The sequence below is a fragment of the Prenolepis imparis genome, unplaced genomic scaffold, assembly GCF_030444845.1.
Source record: "Prenolepis imparis isolate NDT839.2.m4 unplaced genomic scaffold, iyPreImpa1.0 SCAF_17, whole genome shotgun sequence".
NCBI lineage: Eukaryota > Metazoa > Arthropoda > Insecta > Hymenoptera > Formicidae > Prenolepis > Prenolepis imparis.
The window spans coordinates 495,952-517,288 of record NW_028141175.1 but is presented as its reverse complement, the minus strand read 5'-3'; the positions used below and the strand labels follow the sequence as shown (position 1 = coordinate 517,288).

General features: G+C 30.6%; 2 protein-coding genes across 2 annotated transcripts in view; one reads left to right on the top strand and one right to left on the bottom strand.

Annotated features, from left to right (window-relative positions):
- LOC145946563 (uncharacterized) overlaps window positions 1-3,297 on the bottom strand; it is a 45,265-nt gene extending 41,968 nt beyond the window's left edge. The window contains exons 1-2 of the mRNA XM_083056243.1: window positions 2,987-3,297; window positions 2,460-2,484 (exon numbers count right to left, since the gene is read on the bottom strand). The gene's annotated coding sequence lies outside the window, so the exon portion shown is untranslated. The remainder of the gene's footprint in view (window positions 1-2,459; window positions 2,485-2,986) is intronic.
- Window positions 3,298-4,023: 726 nt separating this feature from the next.
- The window catches only part of LOC145946560 (uncharacterized), a 58,884-nt gene continuing 41,570 nt past the window's right edge, over window positions 4,024-21,337 (top strand). Inside the window, exons 1-2 of the mRNA XM_083056233.1 lie at window positions 4,024-4,110; window positions 4,454-4,504. The gene's annotated coding sequence lies outside the window, so the exon portion shown is untranslated. The remainder of the gene's footprint in view (window positions 4,111-4,453; window positions 4,505-21,337) is intronic.

Genomic DNA, 21,337 nt, shown 5'->3' with positions numbered 1-21,337 from the left:
TTAAAATAGTAATATGTTGTAAATAATATGTTATCATACTTTATCCTCGATTAATATTTTTTGACAGAAATCAGCTGATAACTGTCAAAAATATTAATCAAGTTTAAAGTATTATAACGCACATATTATTTATAACATATTATTATTTTAATTTCTATGACATTATTTTATTTAGTTAGCGAATTAACGCTTTAGTCAGCTGATTTCTGTTAAAAAATATTAATAAAGCATTAATTTACTAATTAAATCTACAAATATAATAAAAAAATTTTTTTAATATTATGTTGTAAATAATATGTTATAATACCTTATCCTCAATTAATATTTTTTGACAGAAATCAGCTGATAATTGTCAAAAATATTAATCGAGTTAAAGGAATTGTAACATGTTATTTAAAACATATTATTTTAATTTTTATAACATATTTTTATTTTAAAATTAAATTAGCAAATCAACGCTTTAATCAGCTGATTTCTGTCAAAAAGTATTAATGAAATTTAAGTAAACTTTATATAAAAAAATATCACTTTTTTATCTAAAATCGAGGAATGGCACGCGCGTAGCGTGCGCTTGTGTTGTTCTAGTTGTAAAAAAAGAATAAAATTTCACACAAAACATCAATATATATACGGCGCTATAAGTCTACTGCACTATAGTAAATTCCTTTGCTTTTCTATTTGTTTTTCTTTTCGAAATATATAATTTCGGAATATATACCTATATCAAGAAGAATATCTGCAGGAGTTTTGTCACAAAGAGACAAAATATTTGTGTTTCGTAATAGATGGATTTCGAGATTGCACATATTGAGCTATTTCTATAGTTGCTTAATCTTATATACTTTTTCTGTCCGCGTAATAAAAAAAATTAATGCGCAAGTATAATATAATACGAACTAGTTCTATAATGGGAAATAGTTCAGTTTTGTATGGAAGTAAATTTTTAATTAAGAATATCATGTTTCAATTTTATTTTTTATTTATCTTGTGTTTCTAAAATCAACTTATTGTTAACTAACTGTGTGCAATCAAGGTATCAATAACAGTTCCATATTAATATAGAAATTGATCGAATAAACATTATAAATGATAAAACATTCGCAATATATCGTAGAAGTATGAATTAAAATAATGAATTGTGTGTTCAATAGTTTCAATAGATTAATGATGAAAAATCGACATTATTCTTAGTTCATTACTCCGAGATTGAGCAATTATTTTTATAAATTTGATATTATAAAGAAGAGCAACACTGTGGACGATTTAGTAAAAGATTTGGCTTATCAACCATGAAGAAATACTGATATATATTCGAGATAAAATCGGTAACAAAATAAAAAAATAAAAATAGCATTTAAGTGTTTCTCAAAACAAAGACGCATACATCATTTTATCGTTAACGATAAAAAGATAATAACAAAATTCCGAATAATCTGTTCAATCAAATTCGGTTTTTGTTAATAATAATAACTTCATCTGCAAATTATATATATATATATATATATATATATATATATATAAAATTATAATTCTTCATTAGAAAAAGAAGAATCTCTGATCTGCGAATGATAGATATATCAAAAAATAGATGGATATATCAAAAAATTATGATCATGGATTTATTTCTTACAAACTTTTTTGGTAATTAAAATGTGGATCTCTCGATAACTAACAATAAGATAAATATTCTCTAAATTGAAAATAAATTCTAAAATTATACAAAAACTTCATCAAGCAAACTTCGATTTCAATAAATTATGTTACAAAAATATCGAAAAAATTACGCATTTTTGAGCGGAAAAAATAGAAATCAAATTTGATTGTAAAATACTTCAAAAAAATTAAAAAAATGTAAAAAACAAATTTATTTTTAATTAATTATTAATTACCTAAAAATTACTTAAGAAACTAATTATTAAATAAAAATATTGCTCTCTCTTAAATTTGATTGAGGTTTCAAACTTTCTTAGAGAGCATTCTTGGATTTAATCTACATAACTCTTTTATACAAAACTATTTTGTTTTATTTTTAATTTTTCAGTATATATTTAAATATTGTATTATGTTTTTGCGAATTGTTCGGGGCCAAACATTTGCGAAATTATTTTGTTTCTAGAGTGTACCATTTCATAATAACACAATATTTGTATATTTTAATATACATATATAACACAGAAATAATTGCCAGACAGTTTTAATCGTGTTCATGAATAAAATATGTAAATGTACACGAACCCAAAAAAACGAAAATATTTAACATTTGCTTGTCATATAATTTTAGTTTTTTTTTAAAGAAAATTATATATTTCATTGTTTCAATGAAAAAGATAACATATAATTTCTTAACTCTTCTTTCGGAATTGCGCTCTAGATAATTTCTGGTGATTAATCTACAATCTACATATATAAATAATGTTAGGTGTACGTATACATGCAATACACCAATACATGCAACTCACCGATACGATGCGCAGCAGCGGAACTCTATAATACAAAGCGTTGATCAATAACATATAAAAACACAAAAATTATATGTATACAAAATAGTTTTCAAAATAATTATAATATTTGAAAAAGTCAATAATGCGCAATTAAACTTTTATCCGTACTGTAAAATATATTTAATAAAATTACGTCATAAAAATTATTAAACATTTGTGTTATTTCTTTAGATCTAAATTTTATAAAATACAATAAATATAAATTTTTTAAACACAAGTTAAATAATTATAAACTGTATAAACACTATTAAAATTATACATATATAATAAAACTTTTTATTATTAATTATCTAATTATAATAAAAGTTTAATTTTTTTATTTTTCTGTAAATTAAAAATATCCATATTTAATTTTTTTTCCTTAAATAATTTTTTTCAATTTTATTCCAAATTTATTCTTAATATTAACTTATTTTAAACTTTATTTTAATAAAAATTTAAATAATAAGTTTAATATAAATTTGGCTCAATTATAATCTGCTTACCGCATAATTGCTCCGCCGATGCCCGATGTCTCCCCGAGCCTCCTCTTCGTCCACCTCCTCTTTTGATTGTATTTTGGCGTCTTTTTGGCACTTACACAGCACACAGTCGCGAAAATACAATCATACGCGCGCGCACATTAATCAGCAAAATAAAATAATGGAACGACACTCCCGACGTTAATCGTACGCGACTCTAGACGGCACTTCCGGTTTCAATCGCGCGATACTTCGTGCCGAACTCCCGACATTAATCGTACGTGACTTTTCATACGGCACTCCCGATTTTAATCGTACGCATATTTTATGCGCTTTTGGTAATTATATGCGACGCATATTTTGAGAGAACAGCACGCGACAATTCAAATTATACGAAGCTACGAGCCGCGTGGCGCGACGCACGAAATTTACGCGGAATATTGCTGCAGTGGTGCCACCTGTCGAAATAATTATAGAGATTATAGTCTTTCGCGATTAATCGAATAAATTATATAAATTATATATAAATTGTATTTCATCGAATAAATTAGACATATATTTAAATATATATAAAATATGATAAAATATAGTTTTCATATAAAAAATTATGTGTATTATTATCAGAATTTTATTATAATTTATTTATTAAAAATTATTAAAAGTTATTAAAAGTTTTGAAAAGAAAAATATGCAAAATCCATCCTTTGCATTATATTATACATACATTTATGTAAAGTAAAATGAATCGTTATCGCGGAGATGAACGAGTAATTATTATAATTTTGCAAGTAATAAATAATGAACGAAATAAGTTATAAATCTACTTACGACAAGGTTGCTCCGTCGTTGCCCGATTCCACCCCGGGCCTCCTCCTCCTCTCTGCAGAAGATGCTTCGAAACACTTGCACTCGCGTTCCTTTTCTTCATTCGCGACGCGCGGCGACGCCCGGATTTTAGATATCACATTTTCGACACGTTTCGGTAAAAAACGCGAGAGCTTATTCGCGCACGATCGATGCTCCATTTTCGCGTCGCCGCGCGTCGCGAATGAAGAAAAGGAACGCGAGTGCAAGTGTTTCGAAGCATCTTCTGCAGAGAGGAGGAGGAGGCCCGGGGTGGCATCGGGCAACGACGGAGCAACCTTGTCGTAAGTAGATTTATAACTTATTTCGTTCATTATTTATTACTTGCAAAATTATAATAATTACTCGTTCATCTCCGCGATTTAACTTTTTATATATATCAATTCTAGCATTTCGAACATTAATAGTTATTGGTAGAACTAGAAAAAACGTGAAAACCGCATGGCTCTATCTATTATAGTTTCCGAGATATCGATTTTTTAAAATTTAATAATTTTTATACGTAATTTTATTAAATATATTTTACGGTAGGAATAAAAGTTTCATTGCGCATTATTGACTTTTTTTTATATATTAATTATTTTGAAAACTATTTTATATATAATTTGTGTTTTTTGTATGTTATAGATATAGATCAACGCTTTGTACTATAGAGCTCCGCTGCTACGCATCGTATCGGTGAGTTTGCATGTTTACATATATAACATTATCTGCATGTACATTATATGTAGATTAATCCAAAACCAGAAATGAACTAGAGCGCAATTTCGAAAAAAGAGTTAAGAAATTATACGTTAATTTTATATAAAAAAAGATTTAAGAAATTATATGATAAAATGATGTATATGCATCCTTGTTCTGAGTAACACTTAATTGCTATTTTTACTTTTTTTATTTTGTTACCGATTTTATCTCGAATATATATGAGTATTCCTTTATGGTTGATAAGCCAAATCTTTTATTAAATCGTCCAAAGCGCTGCTCTTTTTTATAATATCAAATTTATAAAGATAATTGTTCAATCTCGGAGTAACGAAAAAAAGAGTAATGTCGATTTTTTGTCACTAAACTATTAAAACTATTGAACACACAATTCATTATTTTAATTCATACTTTAACGATAAATTTATATTACGAATATTTTATCATTTATAATATTTATTCGATCAATTTCTATGTCAATATGAAACTGTTATTGATAGCTTGATCGCACACAGTTAATTAACAAAAAGTTGATGTTAGAAACAAGATAAATAAAAAGTAAAATTGAAACATGATATTCTTAATTGAAATTTAATTTGCATACAAAACTGAACTATTTCGCATTATAGAACTAGTTCGCATTATATTATACTTGCGCATTAATTTTTTTGATTATATATGCGGACAGAAAAAACATAAAATTAAGCAACTCTAGAAAGCTCAATATGTGCAATCTCGAAATCCATCTATTACGAAACACAAACATTTTGTCTCTTTGTGACAAAACTCCTGCAGATATTCTTAATATATATATTCCGAAATTATATATTCCGGGAGGGAAAAAAAAATAGAGAACCGAAGGAATTTACTATAATGCATTAGACTTACAACGTCGTATACATTGATGTTTTGTGTGAAATTTTACTCTTTTTTTACACACATAAAATTTTAAACATTCTTACATAGCGATAATAAAACACTTAATTCTGCAGATATTAATATACTGTGGAACAAATGAATAAATTACTTATTGTTAGCAATTTTTTGATGTTGCAAATTACAAAAAACAAACGAAATAGGAAAGTATTTGAGACCTCAATACTGTTCTTAATCGCTTTTATCAAGCTCGTCTTCAAAGTTTTGCATTGTTTGATAGATTTGGACGACAGTGATAATCCTTGGGAAAAGCATTATTTTTGGAGAATCGTAAATCGTAAATTTTATATACTCGAAATGTAAATTTCTATATTAATGTCATCACCAAAATTTGTTAACTGACTAAACCTTTCAACTAAATTACTATTTTGTTAATTGAACATATATTAGTATTTAAGTCAAATATACGTTTTGTTAGATTGAATATGTTATATTTAATTTAAATATTTCTGTATATGTTCAATTAACAAAATAATATTTAGTTGAAAGGTTTAGGCAAGTTAACAAATTTTTTTCAGTATAATTAATCCCCGAGAATTATTGCTTGCCAATAATCATAATCATTTTATTCTCATAGTTTAATTGAAAAATCGTGGTTTGGGAGATGCATGGCACGTGGCATTTAACGATTTATCGACGGAATTTTCTGACTTAAATGACTTGTTAAATAATACACGCGGAAAAAAATCGATCCAAATCCGCGCGGAGTCATCGAGCGATGACTAATGATTCAAAATCGTTCAATCCAATAGAAAAATCGAAATTTATTTCACTCGTAAAACATCGTCTTGTTGGCGTTTCGAATTTTCTTCTTTCTATCCTTTTCATTTCTCATCGCGTCGCATTCTTTTTCATTCGAGTCCACGCGGACTCGAGCTCGAGTTACTTTTTCTTGTGTCTCTCTCTATTCCCTCTTTCTCCTGTCTCTCTCGCGCTTAGCTTATCTCTTAGTTTTTATATGGCACGCTCGGCGAGCGAGCACCGGCTCGGCCTCGGTTATTCGATAGGTAAATAAAAATTGAAACTAGATATGCCGACTTTTTTTTCACAATTTTCAATAGTTTTAGGTATCGCATCTCGAGATTTGAAACTACATGTCGAGCTGTCATCAAGTTTCTTATCGCGAAGGTTTTTTGTATTTAGTTACTCGTACAAATTTCTTTCGTACTTGACATATATACAAATATATCGTCGATGTAGTTTCGAGCATTTTCTACGAGTGTAGGAAATAAATGTATACACATCTTTTAATGTATCAAATCTTTTACTAAATCATCCAAAGTGTGTTGCTTATTTTTATAATATCAAATTTATTAGAATAATTGCTCAATCTCGGAATAGTGAAAAAAGAGCAATGTCGATTTTTCGTCACTAAACTATTAAAGCTATTGAACACACAATTCATTATTTTAATTCATACTTTTACGATAAATTTGTTACGAGAGAATATTTTATAATTTATAATATTTATTCGATCAATTTCTATGTCAATATGAAACTGTTATTGATATAACTTTATCGCAGTTAGTTAATAATAAGTTGATTTTAGAAACACAAGATAAATAAAAAATAAAATTGAAACATGATATTTTGAATTAAAAATTTACTTGCATACAAAACTGAACTATTTCCCATTATAGAACTAGTTCGTATTATATTATACTTGCGCATTAATTTTTTTTATTACGCGGACAGAAAAAGTATATAAAATTAAGCAACTATAGAAATAGCTCAATATGTGCAATCTCGAAATCCATCTATTACGAAACACAAATATTTTGTCTCTTTGTGACAAATTTCCTCCAGATATTCTTCTTGATATAGGTATATATTCCGAAATTATATATTTCGAAAAGAAAAACAAATAGAAAAGCAAAGGAATTTACTATAGTGCAGTAGACTTATAGCGCCGTATATATATTGATGTTTTGTGTGAAATTTTATTCTTTTTTTACAACTAGAACAACACAAGCGCACGCTACGCGCGTGCCATTCCTCGATTTTATATAAAAAAGTGATATTTTTTTATATAAAGTTGTTTAAATTTCATTAATACTTTTTGACAGAAATCAGCTGATTAAAGCGTTGATTTGCTAATTTAATTTTAAAATAAAAATATGTTATAAAAATTAAAATAATATGTTTTAAATAAAATGTTATAGTACTTTAAACTTAATTAATATTTTTCGACAGTTATCAGCTGATTTTGGTATCATTCTTTTTAACATAAGATCGAGGAATGGCGCGTGTTATTCTAGTTATTCCTAATCAGCTTATTGTTAGTTGTAAGCTAAAACTACACTGTAAAAAAAAATATAAAATTACCATACGTGTACAATTACAGAATAAATGATGAAAATGTTACATATGTATACGTTTCCATTATTTATTCTGCGATTTTACACTCAATGTTCATGTAATTTAATTTTTTTATAGTATAAAGTAATATGATTTGTGACTCATCAGAGTCCAAGGTTACGAACAAGAATAGGGGTCGGGGGATAGGAAGAGAGGTCCGTGACGCTATCAGATTGTTTACCATCGGCTTCCTCCCCTCTCTCGCGTGCAACGATGCAATTTCGGGGATTGTAGCGTTAAGTGCCGCTCGTTGTAAAAAATGCCTGCCCGGAGGTGAACGATTAACGATACTCTCGCAAATTGTTCGCCGTTTACGTGGTGAGAAACGAACGAGATAAAATAAGGTTAAGAATGCCTCCGGATAAATCGCGAGCGCGATCGCGACATATTAAAATTCGCAAACTAAATATATTCTAAATGTTCAGCACAGAGAGGCTTTTTTTAAGCCATTTTTTTCAAACTTACATATTTTATATACTTTGAGGGAGAAGAAAATAGGTAAATACAGAAATATAATAATAATAATAATGCATATAATAATAAATAAATGATAAATAGATAAATATATAAATATTGCAATAAATATGATAAATAAATAAATATAAGAAAAATACGTATACATAAAAAAATGTGAGTTTCAAAAAAAATTAATTATAGAGAGAGAGAATACTTATAGATTGAATATTATGATATTATTATTCATATATCAGAATAGTATACATGTTATATATCAGTGTATTATTAAATATAATATCTCTAGTATATTAAACTATTAAATAAAGTAATAAATTAATATAAATCAAATTTATTATACTTTTATATTAAATATTTATTATTTTATCAATTTAGTAATACGGTTCAATAAAATGCATTGAATTACGATAACGCAAAATTGACGGAATTGTCTAATGTTTTTACTAGTGACGCGTTATCGCCTTCTTTATCTTTATACCTTCAATCTCCGATACTACACGCTTATTTGCTAACGATAATTATTCTCGATAATTTCATCAATACTCACTTTAAAGACGCTCGGCCGTTATGGTCCCGCCAAGTTGACGAACTCCATGAAATTGTCCCATCATGTTGGCGCCATCGACGTAACAACACACATCGTATCACTAATACGATAATACATGCGACAACAAAGCACCCGAGAGATTTTCCCGCCACTCCCGATACTATTCCACACAGTTGAAAAATTTGTGTTAAATTTAACAAATATCACATGTCCCAAACGGTCCACAGAAATTTTTGTGTTAATTTAACATAATACGGATATGTTAAATGATGACACGAATACTGTGTTAATATTTTAACATAAAATAAATGCAAACTTCAAGTAAACTTAAAATAAATTTTGTGTTAAATTAACATAGTTTTCATGTAAAAATTAACTAAAAACATTGTTAATTTTACATTTTATCACCCCCATTTATATTATAAAGTAAAATTAACATTTTTTTTCTTCAAATTTTAACAGATAAATCTTGTCACTAATAATATCGAACATTTATTGTGTAAAATTAAAAGTAAATACACATTGTATTATTTTTACACTTTTCTTCAATTATTTTAATAATTTAACATTTGAGTTCAATTAACACAACAGCAATATGTTAATTTAACACATGAATGTGTTAAATATTTAACACAAAAGTTTTAACGGGGACCGTTTTTAACAAGAAAACATAAATTTTCAAACTGTGTATATATATATTGGATGATTGCAAAAGTTCGTGCCCGATTTGCATAGATGGTGGTAATAACTTCAAATCGGGCACGAACTTTTGCAATCATCCAATATATTGTATATATCGAACAAAGAGCGCGTTCCACTTGGTCATGAATGTTTCGTTTGAAGCGTTCGATCGACCAATCAAGATAAAAAAATCCTCGTCCTATTTATCGTGATCGATTAAATGAGTCGAAACATTTGTGCGCCAAATAGAGCGTATCCATAACCATAAGCGTTTTTATTTTTTATTAAGTTGGGCGCCAGGTTCACATCGGTCATAAGCGCGATATTAATGTACATGTATATAATTTGAATATGAAACGCGAATATATCGTATAATAATTAATTGTTACAAACGCGTTGCGCGATATTCGATAATTATTAGATAATTGATTCGTCGCTCTTGATATAGATATTGAAGACTGTGTGTGAAAAATAGGAAAGAAGGGAGCGATATATTTAATATTTATCGTATTTCTCGAAACTTTTGTCCAGTGTAATCAAAACTAAGTTATTTATATATTTTATTGTGATAATTTGAAATAATGAAGATTATTTATCATTATTTCTTGCATACTCAAATTGTCGCGATATATTAATGTTTATTAATTGTTTATAAATAGAGTATTCAAAATGTTCAATTGCTATAACAATTATATGGTGTTTAAGAAATGAGGAAGGTAACTTTTTTTGCTACGCAAACATGCAAATTAACAACAAAAATATTTAATAAAAGTTTGATAATAACATTTTTATTAATTTAATGCATATTTCAAGAGACTTTTATATATCATACGCACAGAAAAATATGAAATATATATATTAATAAGTGATAATAAGAAGGAAGAATTATCTTTATATATAATATCTGCATTTCATATTCAATATCTATATATATATATATATCTTACAAATATATATGTTACGTTTAAAGTATAGCGCTCAAATAATTGACAGCCAAATTTAATTTGCATAGTATAAACTCAGAATCCCAAAACTGGACCAGAGACGGAATCGGAAAAGGCGGGAAGTTGTGTAACGCGCGCAATATCGCAGAACGCTTATGATACAAAGTTAATCGCGATCGTGCATCGGGCGACAATTTTAAATTATCGAGAATAAACATTCTTTTGTGCGCAAGTAAGAACGTAATATCGGGAGTGCCGAGAAAAGTATCGGATTACTGTCGCGTATTATATATATCGTATATTGCGCCATATCGTGCGCGAACGCACGACGATTCCATAACTTCGGTGTGGTCATCCAAGTATATTGTTAAATTCATATTAATAACATTGCCGCAAATAAATATCGTTTGCAAATAAACGTGTAGTGGCTGGGAGCCGAGAAAAATATCGGGCGATTATTATTATTCGTCAAAAAAGAAGAACATTGAATAGTGCGAACAGTGTGACAATTCCATCAAGGAAAATCTGCGCGATTGTAGCTTTAAACATCATTAAAGTGAGTAGTAATAAAGAGTTATTGGAAAATTAAGTTATTGATAAATATACAAATAAACATGCCGAGGAAAATATTGGTGTCTGTCGGATTATGCTCAGATAATATGAACATCGAGTCGATAGTATGACAACTTCATCAAATAAATTTGTTATATTCATAGAGGATCAAGCATTGATAAACAGATAATGGATTTTTGGTAATACTGAAGGAGAGTTCTATCTAAAAGTTCTAAATAAAATATTTAACACTTAAATTAAAATATTTATCAATTAATTTTATATATAAATATTTTATATAAACTATTTCAATATTTTTCTAAGACTTTTAATTATTTAGTTATTTAAAACTAAAAATTGGAAATTTATATTTATTATACATTTAAAAAAAATGTATATCTAAAGAAAAAGTTTTTGGGGAGGATAATGTAATTTTTTCAAATATCTATTTGAATAAAGAAAAATTTGATAATACTGAAGGAGAGCTCCGTCCTCTCCGATTTCGTCGAAACTTTACAATATTGTGTATTTTTGTGCGTAAAACACGAATCTGTAAATTAAAACTGTCGCTCTCAAGTAAAAAAAGTTTTCTCCCTTAGAGAAGCCGAATTTTAATTTACAGATTCGAGTTTTACGTAAACAAAAATATACACAATATTGTAAAGTTTCGGCAAAATCAGAGAGGATGGAGCACTTCTTCAGTATTTTTCTTTATTCAAATAGATATTTGAAAAAATTACATTATTCTCCCCAAAAAACTTTTTCTTTAGATATACATTTTTTAAAAATGTAATAAATATAAATTTCCAATTTTTAGTTTTAAATAACTAAATAATTAAAAGTCTTAGAAAAATATTGAAATAGTTTATATGAAATATTTATATATAAAATTAATTGATAAATATTTTATTATAAATATATATAATATATATTTCGTAAGTACTTCGTGTTGGTCTGTATGTATTATATTACACAATGATTTGAAATGAATCTCTCACTATCGTGGTTAAACAAACAATTAATTTTACAAGTAATAAAAAAATTAATTAGAAATTACATCCCACAATTGCTCTGCCGTCGTTTCATGTCTTTCCGGATTGCTTTCTCTTCTCTTCTAAGTCTTCTTTGTCGCTCCTTCATAGCATTTACACAACACTCACTCGCGAAAACACGTTTAATTACGATTACTCGCATAATCAAGGGAACACGACAATCTCGCGACACTTTGCATGGCACTCCCGACATTAATCGCACACGCGACGCGCATTTTATTTTTTATCGCGATAGGAAAACGCGAAAATCACGGTTGCACGAAGCTATGATACGCTTCATATCGGAAAATTGCGCGAATAAATTCACACGTAAATGTCGTTAACGAATATATTAGTCGTTTTAGAACGACTATTATATTGCAACACAAATATGAATAAATGTATGAGTTAAAAATAAAGATAAAATATCCGCAGAATGTATAATACCCCTGGAAATTAAATGCTTTATTGTACGATAAATTTTGATCGAATAAATTATATAGAATACATATTTTAACATATCAACGATGTACAAATGTCCAATATTCGTTACGTGATTAATGAATATTGAAGCACGTAATTATATTAAAACATTTGTTTTTGTTAATTAAATGCGTCGCTAATTTATTAGACTCGCAATCGATTTCTTATCTTTTATTATTATAATGTTATTGTTGTTGAAATATTGTACGAAATATTGTATGTTCTTCTAAATAATTATTACTATCAGTATCAGACTAAATCAATAATATGTCATCTTTTATCGCTTCGATTTCTATTTTATGAATCAATCTTGCGAAATATTTATTTCGATATTCGTATCGTCGCGATATTATTTATAGCAGAAGTTAATTATTCACGGTCCGATAATCACTAATTATAATGATCGTATAGAGAATGAAAGCGTTTGGTGTCTTCTAGTATCTCTCTCGAGCACAGTCTCTCGAATACTGACAATGAGAATGAGATGACACACGCCGATGTCTGTCGCTCCTTGCGCGAATAACAACAAATCCGATCGGATATATTTACAATAAACTATAAAAATGATTACATTAAAATATATTTATATAATTTTATGAAAAAATATGCGTTTGCTTTAATTAATAAACCATATTAATCACCATGATTAAAAAAATAAGAGAAATATAAAATCTTCTTTAATTAATATATAATTAATATATAAAATACATTTTTTTAAACTTTAAAGATATAAAAAATTTTTAAATTTATTTTATTGTTTCTATTAGAAAGTACCAGTTTTTGCCGGTTTTTTCCGGAAAATACCGGTTTTTACCACTGGCATGAACTTTATCCAAAAAATGTGGAATTTTGCCAATCCTGATCAAGAATGCGCATTGTAACGCGTCATTGTACGATGGTTTTGTTGTCATTCACGCAGTGAAACTGGAATGTGTAAACAGACAGCGTGTGTCGTCTCTCCAGTATTCGAGAGAAGTAGAGACGCTAAATGCTGCGATTCGCTACGAACATTATACTTAGCGAGTGTATCGGACCATAAATAATTAATTTCCGTCATAAACGAAACGTAATGATATCGCGGCGATGCCTATCAAAGTATATACTTCGCGTGATGGATTTATAAAATAGAAATCGTAGCGATAAAAGATAGCAATTATTAATTATTGTTTTATTCTGATATTTACGATGATAATTGTTTCGAAGAACATATATACGATTTTACTTCGCGTGATTTATGTCTTCTAAATGTATTTCACGTGAATACGAATTATACTGAATTCGTTTGTATTTTGTACATTTTACGATAGTATGTGTCGTGATTTAATTAACTCTTCATTCGATTCACATTTTACATAGTATCGTGTGAGATATTTAAGTAAAGTTGCCAATGTCATATTTTATTAATAAAACGTGAACAAGAAACGAATCGAATTTTGAGTCGAGCACATTCGTGATGCATTTTATTAATAAATACACTTGTTAATTTTATTTAATTTTATTTAATTTTATATATTATTAATATTATTTAATTAATGTTGGTAAGTGTATAAATATGTGCTTTAATATTTATCAATAACGTAGCAAATATTTAACATTTATACATCGGCGATTCTCTCTCTTTTATAAATACGTGTTCTATATAATTTATACGATCAAACTTTATCGCGTAGATGATCATATGATAAACAAATATACATATTTTCGAATATTTTATATTTGGCGGTTATTTATTTATTTTTATTCTTGACTTATACATATTTATTCATATTAATTATTTATATTTGTGTTGTAATGCAGATGATATTTAGAAACGAGAATGTACTCATTAGCAACAATTTGATCACGCGATTTTCCAATATTAAGCAGATCATAGCTTCGTGTAACTGTGATATTTTTGTGTTTTCTCGTTGCAATGTAAAATAAAGTACGCGTCATGTGTGCGATTAGCATCGACAGTGACGTGCAATTTGTCGCACAGTCATTATATTCTATCGATTAATGTACGAGTAATTAAACGTGTTTTCGCGAGTGAGTGTTATGTGAGTGCCATGGAGTAGCAAAAGATCAAGAGAAAAGAAAGAAGTATAAAAAGATGTCGACCGATGATGAAACAAACACATACATATATGGAATAAGTAGGTAATTTATAATTTATTTAATTTATCATTTGTTACCTGAAAAGTTTATCTCTGCGAATCCAAATCAAATTTATTGTATGTAGTCTATAATATTCTAAATTTTTTATTTTAAGACTTAATAGTTTATATATTATATATAGTATATATTTTTATAATTAATATTTTTATATAAAAATACACAGATATAAAATATTTCAAGAGATTACGTTTAAGATATATAGTCTCATTAATTTATTTATATAAAAATTATAAATCTGCATTTATCATATTTTTAATATCTAGAAAGTTTCTTTTTTCTTGATAATAATTTTTTTTTGTTAAATACATTTAAAAAATAAACGAATGCAAAATTTAATTGCACAGAATTGCACATACAATTTCAATAGTTAATATTTAAAAAACTTATTGTTTTACGCGATTAAATTTATAAAGTTATAAAATTTTCAAAATTTAAAGTTAGAAAATTACATCAACACACGTGCGTGCAACATTCGAATAGAAGGACAGGAAATATTTTATAGTCACAAAGCACGATATTTTAATTAATTTATTTAGCAAAAAAATGCAATAATTGCACCTCTATGTCTCATTTTATAATACGAGGAATTACTTTGTATGAAGAACGCTCTCTCTCTAAATTTTAATTTAAAGATAATTAAATTAATTCAACTACGCCTCTGTTCGGAAGAAGAGGCAATTATAGACCACTCGAAATCATATAATATATAATTCAACGACGGCGGACTTATCTTAATTAATATTACCCACTTTACCCGGCATCTTTTGCCATAGCACTCGTTTCGGCATACAAACATTTAGGTTAACGCAGTTATAATTTGATTTTCGTGCGGTCGCATATGTTGAGAGAATTCAACACGTGGTAGCTGCATAGATGCTGGATGCTGATTAAATTAATATTAATGACTCTCGAGTGACGAGAGTCTACGTACAAAGGAGAAAGAAGAATACGTGCGTGGGGGGGCACGTGTTTAAAAATACTCGGCAAATATATACTTTAGAAGAACGTGTATATAGCTTGATAATAAATTAATCATAGCTGCATAGACTGCGAACGCGAATAAGGATAAATTATCGTTGGCAAGAACGACTAGGGGCTCTGTGTGTGTGTGTGTGTGTGTGTGTGTGTGTGTGTGTGTGTGTGTGTGTGTGTGTGTGTGTGTGTGCGTGCATACATACGTACGCAGTGCGTGCGTGCATGCGAGCGTGTATGATGACAGCGACAATGGCCATAGTGGTGAAAGTTGTGCACGCACTTGAGAGAGATGGATGCGCGGGCGAGCGATGCATTCGTTGCACGTTCTGGTGCATGGTGAACACATTGCGAGCAGGACGAGAGAGAGCACATATTTATTTTCTCTCTGGTTCCAATATTGGCGCGAGACTTCATCCTCCCACGCACGTGTCTATTTTTCCAAAATTTACGCGGTTGGACTTTTCCCTATACATTTTTTCCCCCTTAATTTTACATATTTATAGAAAACCAAGTAAAATCGTATCGTAATTAATATATGACGAAGAACTACGTCGGGATATTGTTTTCGAGGATATAATTAGATTGCTGATTAAAGTGTGAACTAAAATTTTTTTCAGAATTATAAAGATTATTTTTTTACGTACATAATATTATAAATATATTTATCCTGAATTTTATATCGCGAAAATATTAATTAATAAAATTATCGTCTTAGACGATAATAATCTTTATAATTCGCGATATAAAACTCAAGACAAATATATTTATAATATATATGTACCTAATTTTTAATGCATCCTGACATATATTATATCTTATTTCTTGAGACGTTTCTTGCATTATATGCGATACGTTAAAATTACAAAGTGCAAACTAAAATTTTTTTCGGAAAATTAACTTTGTCGACATGATAGCGTGATAAGACTATTAGCTTTTCCGTTATTCGTGGTTTCAAGGCGGGAAACGAAAATACCTTGTGCTTGGCTTTCTCAATTTAATAGAAACCGCACAATTTCACGCAGATAATAGAATTAAACCGGCAAGAGAGATAGAGAGAGGAAGAGAGATGTTCAATTGTCTGACACAAATTGTTCCCGAACAAGTGTCGATTCGTCCAAGAAACCTAAATTCAACCGCAAAGCGATTTCTGATTGAGAAAATTTACAATATAGCCAAAGAATTTGTAGAGGCAATTCAGACGACATTGATTATTAGCTAAAATGTAATCAGAACTCGTTGCGCACGAATGCTGCAGCATTGTAGCGACTGCGTCATCCGCAGGATGAAAGGAATAGCGACAGCTCTAGAGTACCCTTTACTCAAGGATCGATTGATAATATATAATGCCCCGTCTGAGTAGGTTAATGCATCCTGTTACGTGGGTGTTTATATTGCTTGTCGCTTGTATCAACTCGAAGGAAATAGAGGTATATGTGTATATGCGCTCGCGCAAATGTCTAATACGTCTGCTAATAATAATAGGTCGCGTTCTCCAAGTTGCATTCATAGAATCTCTCTCTAGCTTTGCAGATGTTAGACTTCTGAGAAACTGAATATCGCGTATCATAATCTTAGCTCGGGCAAAACACGCAAATAGACACGTAATTACTTAAAAGAAAATTAAATTGAAAATTTGTTGCATTATGCATGATAGGTACAAGGCAAGACGCTCGCAATCTTCAGAACAATTCGCGATACAAAGTTCAAGATAAATCTATTTGTAATTTTATTTTTAATTCGTACCTATCTTTTCAACCTGATATATATTTAATATATACGATATACAGTACCGGTCAAAATTATATCACCTTTTGATTTTTTCAGCATAACTTGTTTTAAAGTGCACGGATCTCTACACGAATCATAACATATTTTGAAGGACGGTATAACATATATTGAATTATAATTCAATGTTATACCAACCTTCAAAACATGTTATGATTTGATAGAGATCCGTACACTAAACAAGTTATGCTGAAAAAATCAAAAGGTGATATAATTTTGGCCGGTACTGTATACATATATTTAATTTATGATATGCGAATTATAAATATTATTATCGCTTTTAGACGCTAATAATCTTTACAATTTGCGATACAAAATTCAAGACAAATCTATATTTATAATATTATATACCTAATTTTTAATGCACTCTACGTAATTTATATACATATATTTTATTTCTCGAGACATTTCTTGCATTATACGCGACACGTTAAAATTCCAAATAGAATTCTCCGAATCTCGTGTCGCGAATTAAAGTGGCGTGTATATTTTGCAAAGAAACGAATAGAATACAAACGCGCATATATTAGCATTTATAATACTCTCGTCGTATATACATATAAAAAGAAAAGAAAAGAAAAAAAAAACATTGAAAACCCTTCGGAGGATCCCCCAGCTTTGTTCGCTCGAATGCATCGTCGATATCTCCGATCAGAATCATCGGATATTCGCCCTCCCATCTCCTTCTCGTTCTCTCACGAGGCGATCGTTGTCATTTTCATTCGAGGCCGCCAACGTCGCGCGAATATAATTTCTTCGCAATCATCGTGAGTAGCGAGAGCGTGCGAAGGGGGGAGATTATTAGCGACGGAAACAGGCTAACGAAATGGGACGGTGCGATGACCGTGCGTCTTTTTTGGGAGGGAGACCGTCCACGGGCGAGGATAGGGTATTAAATAAATTTTTTTCGAAGAATATATGGGGGCTGTAAAAGGGAGAAAGAAAGAGAGAGAGAGAGAGAATAGCGGGTATATAAGTGGGTAAGTAGGCGCGAGAGAAGATGCTCCGTACTGCTCTTTTTTTTTCTTCTTTATCTTTTTCAGTCGCCGCGCGTCGAGATAACCGCCTTCGCGTCTCTCTCTGATTGCGTTCTTCCCGCGAACAATGGTACATTCGCAAACTCGCACGCACAATAACGATAAAACGCTTCTCTCCCTTCCTCCGTCCCCCTCTCCCCCTCCCTCGGAGGAATTTAATCGTTCGGCATCGCGTGGCAGCTTCACCATGGTAACAGGTCGAACGCGGACGGGCGTTAAGCCTTAATAGATACAGGTTTCACTCATTAAAGTGAGATTTTCTGTCGTATATACCGGGAGTCGGGAGCTCGAAACTCGATTTACCGATGTTTGCCCCGTTACGTGTTACATTCCTTCGCGCGTTCTACCGTTTTGCGACAAGGAAGAAAAAAGGCCCCGATATGAAGCGTCGATACGATCTTAATTAAAAAAGAAAAAAGAAAAGAATAATTACGAATTATATATATATATATATATATATATATATATATGTGCGCGTACATTAACGACGACGAGGATCGGAAATTACGATAACGTAAACGCGAGTACTCGGGATGTGAGTAACGTAATTATTTCACGGAAAAACGGTTGTTTAGAGCTTATTTAAAGTCGATTAGCGCAGAGCCGCGCCCAAATTAGTGGAACGCTACTCGCGTAGACATTCCTCGCCAAGGTATTACGAAACAATACTTCCTACTTGGGTTAACGCGATGATGAAAAGATTCGCTCGCGTCGGATTCGAACGAATCGGCGCTGCTTAAAATCTTGGCGCTGACTTTCTCGTCAGCTGACGGACCCGTCTCTCTATCGTCTCTCTCGTCTGCATAAGTTGGTTGAGAAATGGCGCGAATGTGAGAAAGAATGAAGCACCGCGACTGATTTCTTTACGAATGAATCCTCTAGTATATATAATTTAGCAGAAACACAAAGAGCGGCACGACTTTCCTCGTCACCCAGGAGGTACCGTGCCCGGACGCGTTCCCGTTTTTTTACATGGCGGGAATCCCCAGGAGGCCTACACCATGCCACACGCACGTTTAGGACGTGTGGAAACTGATACGGAAACAGTAGAATTTATACCAAAAGTAATTGTCGCAATTATTGCTTTATTTTGATCAATCAATTGCTCGTGGAGATGTGCGCAAAGCCTCGTAAGAATGTTCATATTTCTGACACAAGTTAACGTTGTAATCGGCTCCCTCGAACGATATCGGCAAGGCAAGTATTTGCATCGTGAGATAGGATCTTAATAACGTATTTTTCGATTCATATATTTTATTTTGATACAACGTAATTATCCCTTAATTTATCGATGGAAAATTTTATAACGTCTAATCATGAATATCTTGTAATTTTACAACGTAATCGAAGCATCTTGTAATACTTATTTCATGAGGCATTACTTGTTTAATGTATCCGCAAAATAACGCGAGCTAATAAGATAGAGTCTTCTAATCTAATGGATTACATAAACGTGCTTTTAAGGAATAAATTTATAGATCCGTAGGCAGGGAAAATTAATCATATTTACCGTACTTCTCGTGACACAGCATCACGGTGTGCACGTTGCTTCTCAACGTTAATGATCCGTCGATGGAAAATTGAAAAGCTCGTTTAATTTTATCTCACTGTTCTCGCGAAACGCGCGTAGTCACTTAACTAAATATCGACGTACCTGTTGGATTTTTATTTAATTTTTTTGTTTTCTTTTCAAGCCGCCGAGATCGTTCGTGACGGAACGTATGAGAGACCTTACATTACTATGACCGATAAATCTCGTGTAATATATCGGCGTGCGTATCTCTTACACGCTAAGCACTCTTATGTTATATACCCAGTGGATGTAATACCTCTCCGATGCTATCTGACGTACAGACCAATTTGAAACGCAGTCGGCCGACAACGCGATCGTGGGCCAAGGGGTCCGTTGCTTGCGCGATAAACCGATCACGTGAACTCAAAGAGATGCTACACGCTACCGGAACGGAGCCTTATATATCCTGGAAGTTATTGATCATCCCTTCGCTTCTCCGCTCAGGTCAGGTCGGTCGCGCTCGGTGCACGTGCGCAGATTCTTTCCGCCCGATGCGGCCGAAACGCGGAAGCGCTCCCTCTACTATTATGTATGCCTTATTTAACGTTTTTAGACTTGAGCGACAAAATAATCCATCGCGATACACAGAGACTAATTTTAGTTTTCACCAGGCATTCCAAAATATTTTCTATCCTCGGTTCAATATTGTCGCCGTATAATATCGTGAACGTGTGACAATCAATTTTTATTATTACTCGAAGAATATTATCGAAGGATGATTTTTATCGAAAATATATTCTCAGAATTTTTTAATGAATATTTTATTAATACTTAATAAACATTTACTGCTTCGACTATTTAAAGAATATCAATAAAAAAATTGTCGAAAATGATTATATCGCGTTTATAAAGGATTACGAATTTTTATTCAGTCATGAATAAACATAGAGATCGTTCTTTTTGTTTTAAAATTTAAAGTCGTCAAAATTGAATGATGGTTTCAATTTCAATTTTATATAAGATTTATTTTTACTTCGAAATATTATCAATTCTTGAAATACTTTAATCCGGACGACTCAAATGTCTAAAGGAAAATCTTCAGAAATGTCCAAGATCTCTATAAAAGAACGACTGAAAGATTAGGACGTCTGTTAGATGTCTGTTAAACTTTCACATTGTCGGGAAGCGAAACCGAGCATAATTGCGGTCATTTAAAATGAATACTCGAATTATATTGTGGTTGTCGAGAAATTCGCATCTCAGGTTCTACATAACTGAAAACTGTTGTAAAAGTCACATCATCTGCTTCTCTTTCCCTAATAATTTCATATAAGCA